General features: G+C 36.7%; 1 pseudogene; it reads right to left on the bottom strand.

The window, feature by feature from the left end:
* Positions 1–539: 539 nt before the first annotated feature.
* LOC107030143 overlaps positions 540–13833 on the bottom strand; it is a 32712-nt pseudogene continuing 19418 nt past the window's right edge.

Raw genomic sequence — 13833 nt, 5'->3', positions numbered from 1 at the left:
GGGCAAAGGTTGATGGGGGTACTTGTGTATTTTCCCAAAAGATAAAATTCACGCCAAAAATTCACAAATAAATGTAGGAGAAATTGTCTGGTGAACCATTGTACTTCTTTCAGTTTGTATTCTAAAACCTTCTACTTACCCCTTTGTCATGTGGACCCTTAGACTCAATTAAAATGAGACTTTTAATCTTTTCTTACCATGTGCATATCTCACTCTCTTTTATATAATTGACATGTCATGTCCACGTCAAATATATTATTAATGCCATATCCTAATTAATTCATAACTATTTTAAAAAAATATTATCTAAAATTAATTAATAAAATGTAAAATAAAAACATTTTAATTTATTTCTTCTATATATCTAACTCTCACTATTTTGACTGTTTCACGACCAAATCACTGGAGAAAGGCATCGCTGCAGTCGTCGGCATTTTTGGTGGTGAACTCATATATACTTTCTTCCTCACCCTTCTTAATCTCCGCCGCACACCATCACTATTTTTCTTTCATCCTCTAATTACCACAAAAAAAACAACCTAAGCATCCTCTTCCAATCACTTTTGTTCTAATTCTAGCTTGTATATCTAATGTTGTAGGTGAACAAAGGAAGAACTATAAATTTTTATTATTATGAATCTTTGTTTAATGATCTCAGACTTGTGTTTTAGCTCATTCATTGCTTCAACCAAGCAATCAACAAATTGACCAGCACTAGAAGGCTTATTAAAAGGGTATAATTAAACACTCCAATTCCTGTTACTCCTTCACAACCCCATAATCCATCTTCCCTTCCTCTTCACTATTAGAATCGGATTTTTTCTTCTTAGCCCATTTCCTTTTATTCCTCATCTCTTTATCCTTATCTTCTTCAACACTTTCCACATGACCCAATTCAATCTTATTCAAGGCATCATCACCAAACAATTTCACCCATTTAGCTTAATTGGAGGTAAGATCTCGAGAAGAGTAGAATGGGTGAAATGAGTCGGTTCAGATTGATGTGTAATCTCGGATTGTTCATCACTCTCAGATTCCTACCGTATAGATAAGTCTTGTGCGACTTAAATTAAATGTTGATGGGTGTCATTTATCTTCTTCTTAGTAACCTTAGAGTAAAGAGAAATATGAAAATGGTGAGAGAACAAAGTGAGAAAGTGAAGAAGAAAAGCAATAAAGGGGACAATGGTGATTTTTTCTGGTGTTGGTGGAGAAGAATGCGATTTTAGGGTGGAGAAAATGGTTCAGTAGTAGAGAAAAAGAAGAGAAAATTAGGGCGGCCGCCATCGGAATGCTTCATTTACAGAAGAGAAAAGAGAAAGGAAGAAGAAATTACTTTTTATGAATTTTTTAAAAAAAATATTTCTTTTATAATTTTTATTTTTTAAATATAAAAATGTTATTTACTTGCCTTAATGTCCGTGAAGTCAGACACTTTCGCCAACTCAACCATCTTAAAGATACATAAGCTTGGTCAATGGTCAGAGGGATCTTTTAAATAGTGTTTCATTGAGTTTAAGGGTCCAGATGAGAAAGGAGTAAGTAGAAAGTGTTAGAATAAAAACTGATACAAGTATAAGGGTTCACCAAACTATTTCGCAAATAATATATTTACCTTAAATTCAACATTTTTAACAATGGTTTTTTAATTTATAATTGTTTTTGGGTAAATCTAAAAAATGGGTAATTATTCAATTAAAAAAATAGTAAAAATTAAAAAAAATTAAAATTAACACCAAAAATTAATTACCTTAAATCAATCAGTTTCAACAATTTTTTTAAAATTTTTTTGTTCGACAAATCCCGAAAATGGGTAATTCATTAATAAAAAATAAGAGAAAGATGAAAAAATTATAAAAAATTAATGCAAAAAATAATAAATATAGTAACCTTCAATTTAAAAGTTTCAACAACTTATTTTAATTTGTTTTGTTCGCTAAATCATGAAAATGGGTAATTCATAGATAAAATATACAAGAAATAGAAAAAGTATAAAATTTACACCAAAAATTGACAAATAAATATAACAACCTTAAATTCATAAATTTTTTAAAAAAAATTAATTTTTTTTGGTAAATTACAAAAATGGGTAATTTATTAATAAAAATAGGTGAAATATAAAAAAAATTAAAATTAGTGCCCAAAATTCACATACAAATAAAATAACCTTAAATTCAACAATTTTTAAATTCTTATATTTGTTCAGTGAATCCCAATAATGGGCAATTAATTAACAACAAATAGGGAAATATGAAGAAAATTATAAAACTAACGCTGAAAATTCACAAATAAATATAGTAACCTTAAATTCAACAATTTATTATATTTTAATTATTAAAATGTATAAAAAAGAACTGTAAAATTAAATTTTTAAAAATGAATATCAGTAAAAAAAATATGAAAATACTTGAAAATTCTTTTGCACGTGTGAAACTGACAATAGAGTACATATTTGTACAAATAAAAGATTTTTCAATATCGTATAAACCGTAATTGTAATGACATAGGTAGAAATGAACCATGTGAGGCAGAAAGGTTGAGTATAGATGATAGAAAATAGATGAATATGTTGTTATGCAGAAAGGGTATTTCACATACTTTTGATTTTTATACGACATGGACATCCACATGTTGTCAACTAGACCATGATTAATGTCACTTCATACAACAACATTTATTTTACAAGTGTAAGCCATGGACGATGAGGGTAGGCACACCCGATGATGGCTAAGCATTCTGTGCATGACATAGATGATACAGACAATCCATGTCTGACATCGACTAAGAGATGTATGCAATCTATGGATGATCCTCGCAGGCCACGTCCGACATCGAATGACCAATGTGTGCAGGCCATGAATGAAAGGTGCAACCCACATGTGACGTCAGTTGGCCATTATGTGCAGGCCAAAGATGATGTGGGAAGGCCAAATCTGCCGTTGTCTAATCATTCTGTGCAGGAAAAAGGCAATGTAGGAAGGCCACACTCGACGTCGGCTAACTGTTATGCAATCAAAATGTGATAAGGGAACGAAATGCCCGATGTTTGTGAACATCGTTTGCATGCTATGGGAGATGCGGGTAGTGCACACCCGACGATGGCTAAGCGATGTTGACAAACCACGGATGATGCGAGCAGTCCATGGACGACATTGGATGAGCTGTGTAGTCTAAGGATGATGTGGGTAGCCAACATTGATTTCAGCTGGTCGTTGTGTTCAGGCCAAGGGCAATGCGCGAAAGCCAAGCCTAACGACCGTTGAGTGATTTGTATAGGCCATGACGAATGAGGTTCGCCCCTTGCCTAATATTGGCTGAGCGATTTGAACATTCCACGGACGATGAGGCAGTCTACGAACCAATGTCACCTTGACAATGCCACTTGCCATTGGCCGATCTCTCTTGCCCGAAGAAGAGAGGCCTTAGCTAAGGTTGCCTGTTGTCAACCACACTGATGTATCCATGTCGATACGCACATGCCACCTCTTATGCTGCCTGTCGATGGCCAACGTTGATCGCCTAATGCGCACAAGCCTTGGCTTATGCTGCCTAACTTGGCTGATGCAGTGTTCTCCCAACCGATACACACACAACGACCAATGCTTGCAGGCCTTGGCTGATGTTGCGTTCCATATTCCAACATCACTTGCCAGATGCATGTAGGCCTTGGATGATGTTTTCTTCCATTGGTTAATGTCGCTAGCCCTAAGCAGACTAGACTTTTCCAATGGTTCCTCTTATTGCCAATATCGATACCGCAAAGTATATGCAAACATGCCACGGGTTATGCGTGAATGCTTGGATGATGTTGCATGCCGATGTTCGACGACGCTTATTAGATGTGAAGAAACAAGGTCATATTCGTGAAGACATTGACTGATGCTTCCTGCTATTGGCCGATGTCGTTTAGTCGATGCACACACACAACAATTGATGCGCGCGACCTTGGCTTATGCTACCTGTCCTAGTCGATGTCGCTTGCTCGATTTTCACAGGCTATGGTCGATGTTGACTGTCGTTGGTCGACATCGATGTCGCTTACTGTAAAATCTTAAAAATTAAAGACTCATTGTAAAGTCTAACATTGGTTTCATAAAGTCTAAAAACTGTTTCTTAGTCCATTTTAATGAATATAGGTCATTTAGGAGATTTAAAAACAAAAATGTCCAGGAAGTTGGTTAAAAGGTATTATAGTGTGCCTTAGCTTACTAGACTAAGTTTTAGGAGTCGGAATTGTGCGAAAGTTAATCGAAATGTAACTAATGGGTGTTTGAGTTGTTCCATGGTTAAAACATCCGGGTGCGACTCCGCAAGGACCAACCAAGGGCCCTGGAAGAGGACCCCTGTAGTTTGATGTAGCACAGCCTGGTAGTGTGCACATACGGGGTAGACGACAGCCCATCTGTGTATCGACGGGGCATCGATGCCACCGTCATCCCACACTTAGGCTGATGGAGAAGGTCCCTTCACCTGCATAGTTTCTGGAATCATCGACGAAGTGCGAAAGTGCAGGCTACGGTCCGTGTATGGATTGACGGGGCGTCGATGCCACCGTCGTCCCACACTTAAAAAATTGGAGAAAAGCCTCGCTTTCACCATTCTCTGACCAAACTTATGAATGTGCAGGATGGACCGGCGGTGGACCAACAGTCCGTTGATCAAGGTCTCGTCGATGGGGTCTGTAAATTCATGCATGTTTTAAATTAAGTTCATTTAATTAATTAAGTGGTTTAGAGGGTAGTTGGGGATTAAAGGGAGACTAATTAAGTTTATTAAGTCGTACTATAAATAATCTCAACCCTCATTAATTAAAATGCAACTCTCAAATAAAACCTCTTCTTTCTCTCTTCTTTCTCTCTCTAATTGGAAAACTTCATAGAAGCTTAGCTTGGAAGGTAAATTAGGGGCTTGAAAAGGGTAGATTATTCATCAAATTGTTGAGAAACATTATGGTATGGGTTCTATTCACCATTGAGATCCATTCCTTAAAGGGTTCCTTCAAAATTGATTTAAAAAGTTGAGGTTTCTTATGGGTTTCATTCAATTACGAAATTGAAATTATGGATTTAGTTATCAATGATTTATTAGGGTTATATTGAGTATATTAACATTTAATTGATCTTGTTTATGGTAATTGTTGATGGTTTGGTCTAAATTGAAGAGTATGATTCTTTATCCCTAACCCTAGGTAGTGATATTGACCTATATTGTATTGTGATCATTTAGTTGAGTTGGTTGTTGATTAGATTACTACCCTATGGTGTTACTATGATTAAATTAAAATGAGTTATAGGCCTATCATGCTAGTTCTTGAGATGTGATTTAGGGTTGTGAATTATCATGTGAAATTAGCCTATGCACCTTGTCTCAAGTTGTAATCTAAAGATGACTTGTGTTATAGAGATGCAATTGGCCTTGATATCTTATTGGTTATCATTGTGTGGTGATGTTACTCTCCGAGTTGGGTTGAGTTATGGGTTGATGGTAAGACCATGATGATAGACTATGAGGAAGACTTTGTAAGTTTTAGAATCTCTATCTTTACTTCCAATTGTGATTAATTGTTGTTAAGCCATGATATTACATTAAAGTATGCCTTATACTAGGATTATAGGGTGGTATGATGTTGAATTGAAATGTCTTGACTATGTTGTGAGGTTGATTAAGGTGTATGTGCTATAAGGATGGTGAAACTATCAATGAGCGGTATATGTTATGAAATGCTAAAGTGTTAGCCTCACTTATATGAATTGTGATGAAAGGACTTATACACATACAATTCTTATTGAGCTATTGATGATGATGATTTTACAAGGGGTAGACCCTATGGCCTAGATTAAGTTATGATTGATAATTAAAGTCTTAAAGACTTTTCAAAAAGGGACTGTAGCTTAGCACCGAGTGAACTAGATAGAGAAGTGTCATTTCCCACATAGGAAAGGTAGGAACACTACATTACTCTTGAGATTGGAGACTATAATGCATGGCGCATAAAGTGGGTCCCAACTAAATCTCCTAGTTCTTGAACTATGTTGCCCCTATAGGAATACTAGCTAGTGGATCCACGAAGTTGCTATGTTTCATGTTTTCGTAATACCTTGGCAAGTAGTCCGCCTTCTTTCACCGTAGGGTTTTATGACACCGCATTCCATACTAGCTCCTGTGGTCTATGTCAGTTAGGGCAAGATGTTCTCAAAAAGGTAAAATTAATTAAAGGATTTGAACCCTAACTTTGATAACCTAAGGGGTCTAGCTTAGTCTAGGTAGGGGTATGAGAATCTACCTAGACATTGCACTAGTTAGCCTTGAGAGGAGTCTTAGGAGGAGGTTCTTATAAGTTTTATATTACGATATTATATAATGTTTATATGATGACCATGGCATATTGTTGAAACTATATGTTGATTATTTCATTTATGAATATGCCTTTGACTATAATGATAATATACGATGAATGCAAGCCTAAATGTCGTGATATGTAAAGTTGGACATTTGTCATGTTTTCTTGTTGAGGATACATGACTTAGTAAGGTTATAGGGATTTGATTGGTCATTGCACTTGTTGACTTGATAAGAACTTGTGAGTAGTTTTCTTGCTTATTATGATATGTTTGATTCTTATTCATTCTTGTGATATTATTCCTTGATGTTAAAATGTAGTAAATCATGGTTTCAAGTATGTTTGGATAAGTATTACTTGTTGAGATAGTAAACATGTTTGGTTGGTTGTTATGACTTTCTTGACTTTGCATTAGGCCCCTAAAGGGATAATTGGGCATGCTTTGATAAAATGTCCGTTTTAGCATGTTTTGCTTCGCATGTGCATCAGATCTCATACTCAGTACATTTGGAGTACTAATCCCATTTTCTTCCCTTCTTCATAAACATTTTAGGTTCCGATCGTTGAGGAGTTTTGGGAGGCGACATTATTGAAGGCTTGGATTCTTCCTTTCATCCAAGTGGGGTAGGTCCTCAACTTTCGAGGGCAATGCCATCTTCTAGCTTTGGATTTTGTTAAGAGCTTATTGACTCTATCATTTCTTTCCTTGTTATAGGAATATTGTACTTTAGTATGAACTATACATGGTCCTGTTGAATTGATGTAAGGGCTATACCAAAATTGTGATTTCCGTTTAGATGGTATGAGATGAGACAATCATTGAGACTATTTCTATATTCTTATATATGTATGGGCAATAAAAGTAGAAGGCTATTTAACCTTCTGATACGAAGGGTCTATTGAATACTCAATATGAGTATATATTATGTGTATGTAGAGGTCTATGTAAACCTACAAGTAGTGATAATGAATGTATTAAATTTTTCCTCATTTTTTAAACCTATGAATGTAATGACATGAAACTAAGAGGATAGTCTTAGTCCATCAAAAGGATGACGACGCTGATTATGTCTAGGGGGTAAACCTGGATGCGACAAACCTTGTATTTTTTATCATGAGGTTGAATATTGTTGAGTTATGTCTCTCTCTCAACCACGTCTATGTAGATTTGTATTTATAATTATGAAGCGTGCCACACTTATGAGTAGGAACCTGTATGAGGCTTATGAATCTCTCTCTTTCTTGGAAATCTTATATCTTGCTAATAGAGTTTAATCATGGTGTGCTTTTGCATCTAATCCTATTGTTGTGCTTAGAGGAATCATGAACACTCAAAGGAATGTGGCTCAAAGACATGAGGGGGAAGTTGCTAATGCGGGAGATCCTCCCCATGATGACCAAGTACCTCCACTTGAGGAAAATTCTAATATAGATCAAGCCTCGGTTAACCCTCCACCTATGAGGGAGGCGTAGATGAGGGATATTCTTTCTCAAATGGCTCAAGCCATTACTAGTCAAGCACAAGCCGCGACGGTTGAAGCCCAAGCTATGACGGCTCACTCTAATCGGGATGTTGCTCCCCGTCCTAATCAATAAGTCACTACAATGGCTTCCCATCTAAGGGACTTCACTCGGATGAACCCTCCTATTTTCTATGGGTCTAAGGTTGATGAAAACCCCCAAGAATTCCTCGATGAGGTCTACAAGGTACTATATTCTATGGGGGTGTCGTCAAGTGAGAAGGCCAAGTTGGCCTCATATCCACTCAAGGATGTGGCTCAAACTTGGTATGTGCAATGGAGGGATAATAGGCCGTTGAGGAGTGGTCCGGTAACTTTGGAGATCTTTAAGACAGCTTTTCTAGATCAGTTCTTCCCTAGAGACATGAGGGAGGAGATAGAAATGGAGTTCATCAATCTTCATCAAGGAGGAAGAGTGTCCATAAGTACTCTTTGGAATTCATTAAGTTGTTCAAATATGCTCCTTTTTTTTGTCTCTGATCCTAGAGACCAAATGCGTCGTTTTTGATGGGGGTGTCGGAGGCATATAAGAGGAGTGCCAATCGATGATGCTACATGGCAACATGAACATTTCCCCTCTTATGTTTTATACAAGAAGGGTTGAGGAGAAACGAGCTAAGCGAAAAAGTAGAGATGCTAAGAGGGCAAGCTCATTTTATGGAGGTTTTTAAAAGAATAAGCTTGAGATACAAGACAAGCCTAAATATAAGAAGCGGGTTTAGGGTTTAGGCAAGAGTGGTCACAATATGAGAGATTGTCCAAACTTAAAGAGTCAAGAAAAGGGTAGTTGTGAAGCTTAAGCAAGTGGTTCTAGTGATGCTCCAAAGAAAAATCGCTTCTATGCTCTTCGCTCTAGGGGTGAGCAAGACACCTCTCCCGATGTGGTGACCGGTTTGTTAAAAGTTTTCTCTCTTGATGTATATGCCTTACTTTATCCAAGCGCTACTTTCTCATTTGTTACACCCCTAATAGCTAAAAGGTTTAAAATTTTACCCGATATTTTGCATGAGCCTATTCTACTGTCTTCTCCGGTGGGATAGTCGGTTGTTACTAAAAGAGTCTTTTGAAATTGTCCTATTTCATTGCCCAATAGAGTTTCTAATGTAGATCTAGTTGAACTAGATATGCTTGATTTTAATGTCATTTTGGGTATGGATTGGCCACATGATAGTTTTGCTACTATTGATTGTAGGACAAGAGATGTGAGGTTTAATTTCCCAAATGAACCCGTTGTTGAGTGGAAGGGTGGGAATTCTATTCCTAGAGTTCGCATGATATCTTGTCTAAAAGAATGTAAAATGATCTCAAAGGGTTGTCTTTATCACATAGTAAAAGTCAAAGATTTGGATTCCGAAATTCCTCCTATTGAGTTTGTCCACTTAGTGTGTGAATTTTCGGAGGTTTTTGTCAATGACCTTCCCGGTATTCCTCCCGAACGAGAAATTGATTTTGGTATCGATCTGCTACATGAAACAAATCCCATTTCAATCCCTCCATATCGGATGGCTCCAGCTGAATTGAAAGAGTTGAAGGCTCAGCTCAAGGATTTACTAGATAAGGGTTTAATAAGGCCTAGTATATCTCCATGGGGTACTCCGGTGTTATTTGACAAAAGGAAAGATGGGTATTTTAGAATGTCAATAGACTACCATAAAGTCAACAAAGTTACTATTAAGAATAAGTATCCTCTTCCTCGGATTGATGATTTGTTTGATTAACTCCAAGGGGCGAGTTACTTTTCAAAGATAGATTTTAGATCGGTGTATCACCAACTTAGGGTGAGAGGTGAGGATGTCCCAAAGACGGTCTTTTTGACTAGGTATGGGCATAATGAGTTGTTGGTAATGTCTTTTGGTCTCACTAATGCTCCGGCGGCGTTTATGGACCTAATGAATAGTGTGTTTCAAAATTACCTAGATTCATTTGTCATTGTGTTTATTGATGGTATCTTGGTATATTCGAAGAATGAGGATGATCATATGTGTCATTTAAGGGTAGTGTTGCAAACCCTTAAAGAACATCAATTGTATTCCAAATATGGTAAGTGTTAGTTTTAATTGAGGTCGGTGACTTTTCTTGGGAACATCATCGCTAGTGAGGGAGTTGAGGTAGACCCATGGAAAATGAAAGCGGTGAAAAACTAGCATAGACCATTGACTCCGACAGATATTAGGAGTTTCTTTGGTTTAGAGGGTTACTATCGGAGGTTCGTTGATGAGTTCGCGTCCACTGCATCACTCCTTTGACAAATTGACCCAAAAGAGTAAAAAGTTTGAGTGGTCGGAGGCATGTGAGAAGAGCTTCCAATTATTGAAAGATAGGCTAACTTTCTCTCCAGTGTTGACTTTACGGGAGGTTAAAAAATGTTTTGTGGTGTATTGTGACGTATCCCGAGTGGGTTTGGGGTGTGTTCTTATGCAACATGGAAAGGTGATAGCTTATGCCTATAGGCAACTAAAGGTACCTGAGAGAAACTACCCCACTCATGACCTTGAATTAGCAGCCGTGGTCTTTGCTTTGAAAATTTGGAGGCATTACTTGTATGGGGTTCATGTTGATGTTTTTACCGATCATAAGAGTCTGCAATATGTGTTTTCCCAAAAGGAGTTGAATCTCATACAAAGAAAGTGGCTTGAGTTGTTTAAAGATTATGATGAATGTCCTTTATCACCTAGGCAGGGCTAATGTAGTCACGGATGCCCTAAGTCGAATGACTATGGGTAGTGTATTTCATCTTGACGAAGCCAAAAAGGAAGTAGCAAGAGAGGTACATAGGTTGGATAGGTTAGGGGTGAGGTTTGAGAGTTCTCCTGATGGGGGTGCCATAGTTAATCATAACTCCGAGTCATCTTTGGTGGCTGAGGTGAAGTCCAAACAACACCTTGATTTAACCTTAATGGAGTTAAAATAATCGTTTCTCGACAAGTTGAATGAATCATTCTCCTTAGGGGGTGATGGTGTGGTAAGGTACCAAGGGAGATTATGTGTTCCAGATGTAGATGGGTTGAGGGATCGAATCCTAGAAGTAGCACATGGGTCCCGCTACTCAACTCATCCAGGGTCGACAAAGATGTACCATGATCTAAGGGAGATATATTGATGGGAATGTCTAAAAAGGGACAAAGCGGAGTTTGTCGCTAAGTGTCAAAATTGCCATCAAGTAAAGGCCGAACACCTAAAGTCGGCTGGCTTACTACAAAAGATCGAAATTCCAACTTGGGAGTGGGAAGACATCAATATGGACTTTGTAGTAGGTTTACCTCGGACCCAAAAGTCCTATGATTCCAAATGGGTGGTTGTGGATAGATTGACTTAGTCCAATCACTTTATTCCCGTCAAGTCTTCATATTCGGCAGAGGATTATGCAAGAATCTTCGTAGATGAGATTGTGTGCTGCCATGGCATTCCGTTATCGATCATATCGGATCGGGGCACACAATTCACAACTAGATTTTAGAGGTCGTTCCAAAAAGGGTTAGGTACTATGGTGAAGTTAAGCACCAATTTTCATACCCAAACGGATCGTCAAGCGGAGAGTACGATACAAACCCTTGAAGATAGGCTTAGGGAGTGCATCATGGATTTTAAAGGGATTTGAGATAAACACATACCTTTGTTGGAGTTTGCCTACAACAATTGTTTTCATCCATCCATTTCCATGGCTCCCTATGAATCCTTGTATGGTAGGAGGTGTAGGTATCCTATTGGATGGTTTGAAGCGGGTGAGTAATCGCTTCTTGGTTCCGAGTTGATTTATAAGACTTTGAAAAAGGTCCATATCATAAGGGACCGGTTGCAAATGGCCTATAGTCGGCAAAAGTCTTATGCTGATCATAGGAGAAGGGATTTGGAGTTTGAAGAAGGTGATAAGGTGTATTTAAAAATTTCACCAATAAAAGGGGTGGTTAGATTTGGCAAGAAAGGTAAATCAAGTCCTCGTTGTGTGGGTCCCTATGAAATCTTTCAAACGGTTGGTAAGGTTGCCTATGAATTGAAACTTCCTTGTTAATTGGCTTTGGTTCATCCGGTTTTCCATGTTTCTATGTTGAGAAAGTGTATCGGTGATCCCTAGTGTATTCATCCTATTGAGGGTCTAGGTGCCAAAGATAATCTCTCTTGTGAGGAAGTTCCGGTTCAAATTCTTGATAGTTCCTATATGAAGGGTCCATGTATACTCGATATGAATATATATTATGTGTATGTAGAGGTCTATGTAAACCTCCAAGTAAGGATAATGAAAGTTTTAAATTTTTCCACATTTTTTTCAACCTATGAATGTAATGACATGTAACTAAGAGGCTAGTCTTAGTCCTTCAAAAGAACGATGTTGCCGGTTACGTCTAGGGGTAAACCCAGTTGTGACACTTTCCAGATGCACACATGCCACATCCGATGCGTACAGACCTTTTTTGATGATGCTTGCAGTTGGCGGGCGTCGCTTTCCCGACGCCCACATGCCACATTTGATGTGTCGCCAATTGGATCTCTTGATTCCGTAACACGGATTCAGACATAGAGGAGTAGACATTGGATTTTCCAGAGATTCATAATGAACCCAAATATGCAAGCCCTAATGTACAAACACATATTATCTTCAATTTTTAAAAAAATATCTCTGAATAATTTAAAATATTTTTTTTTTTGCTCGGTAAATATGGAGAATGATTAATTAATGAAAAAGAATAGAAAAAATATTTAAAAAGTGTAAATTAACGCCAAAAATTCACAAATAAATATAGTAACCTTTAAAAAAATTCAACAATTTCAACAATTTTTTAATTTTTATTTTTGTTCAATAAATATGAAAATGAGTAATTAATGAATAAAAAATAGGAAAAATATAAAAAAAAATTTAAAACTAACACCAAAAATTCATAAATAAATAACGTAACCTTAATTCCTCATTTTTTTTAATTCTTATTTTTACGATAAATCCCAAAAATGGGCAATTCATTAATAAAGAATAGGAAAAAATAAAATGAATTATAAAAATAATTCCAAAAATTTTCAAATAAATATAGTAATATGAAATTCAGTAATTTCAACAATTTTTTATTTATAGTTTTTCTTCGGTAAATCTTGAAAATGGTAATTAGTCAATAAAAGATAGGAAAATATGAAATAACTATAAAAGTAATGCAAAAAATTAAGAAGTAAATATAGTAACCTTCAATTAAAAAATTTTCTAATTTTTAATTTTTAATATTTAACGTAAAAAATATAAACAATCGTAAAAATCCATTTTAAAAAATGAATAAAAGTTTAAAATATATGAAAATGCTTGAAAATACTTCTTAACATGTGAATGTTATGATATATTACATATCTTTACAAATAAAAGATGTTTCAATATCATACGAACCGTAAACATGCCTGCCCGCATCGCCTTTTGCATGCAAACAACGGTCAGTCAACTTTTGATGTGGGTTGCAATTATTGTCCGTGCCCTTCATACATTATCCAATTATCATCAGATGTGGCCTACCACCATCATCCATACCCTGTACACATCAATATGTCGTTGTCGGACGTGGCGTGCCCGCATCCTGTGTATCCTGCATACATTAATCTGCGGACATCATATGTGGACTAGCCTCATTGCCTATTTCCAACACACTTTAGTTAGCCCACGTTGGACATGTCTACCCGCATTGTTTGTGGCTAGCAGTTGTTAGACGATTTCGCATACGGCGACATTAATCAAGGTCTAGTCAATAACATGCGGATGTCCATGTCGTACAAAAATCAAAACACTGTCAAAAGTCATACTTGCATAAGATTTTATGTCCCTTTCTGGTATGTGCTCTTCTAACATCCGGAGAGCATCCCCTAGAAGTAACATGGCGTACTTGACCTCTCGAAGGTCTTATAAAAGCTCATTGTTATCATTCATAGCTATATATATATATATATATATATATATATATATATAAATATAAGTCATAATACATATTTATACTCTAAGTATCCTTT

The sequence above is a fragment of the Solanum pennellii genome, chromosome 9, assembly GCF_001406875.1.
Source record: "Solanum pennellii chromosome 9, SPENNV200".
Taxonomy (NCBI): Eukaryota; Viridiplantae; Streptophyta; class Magnoliopsida; order Solanales; family Solanaceae; genus Solanum; species Solanum pennellii.
This window is presented reverse-complemented; position numbering and strand designations above follow the sequence as displayed.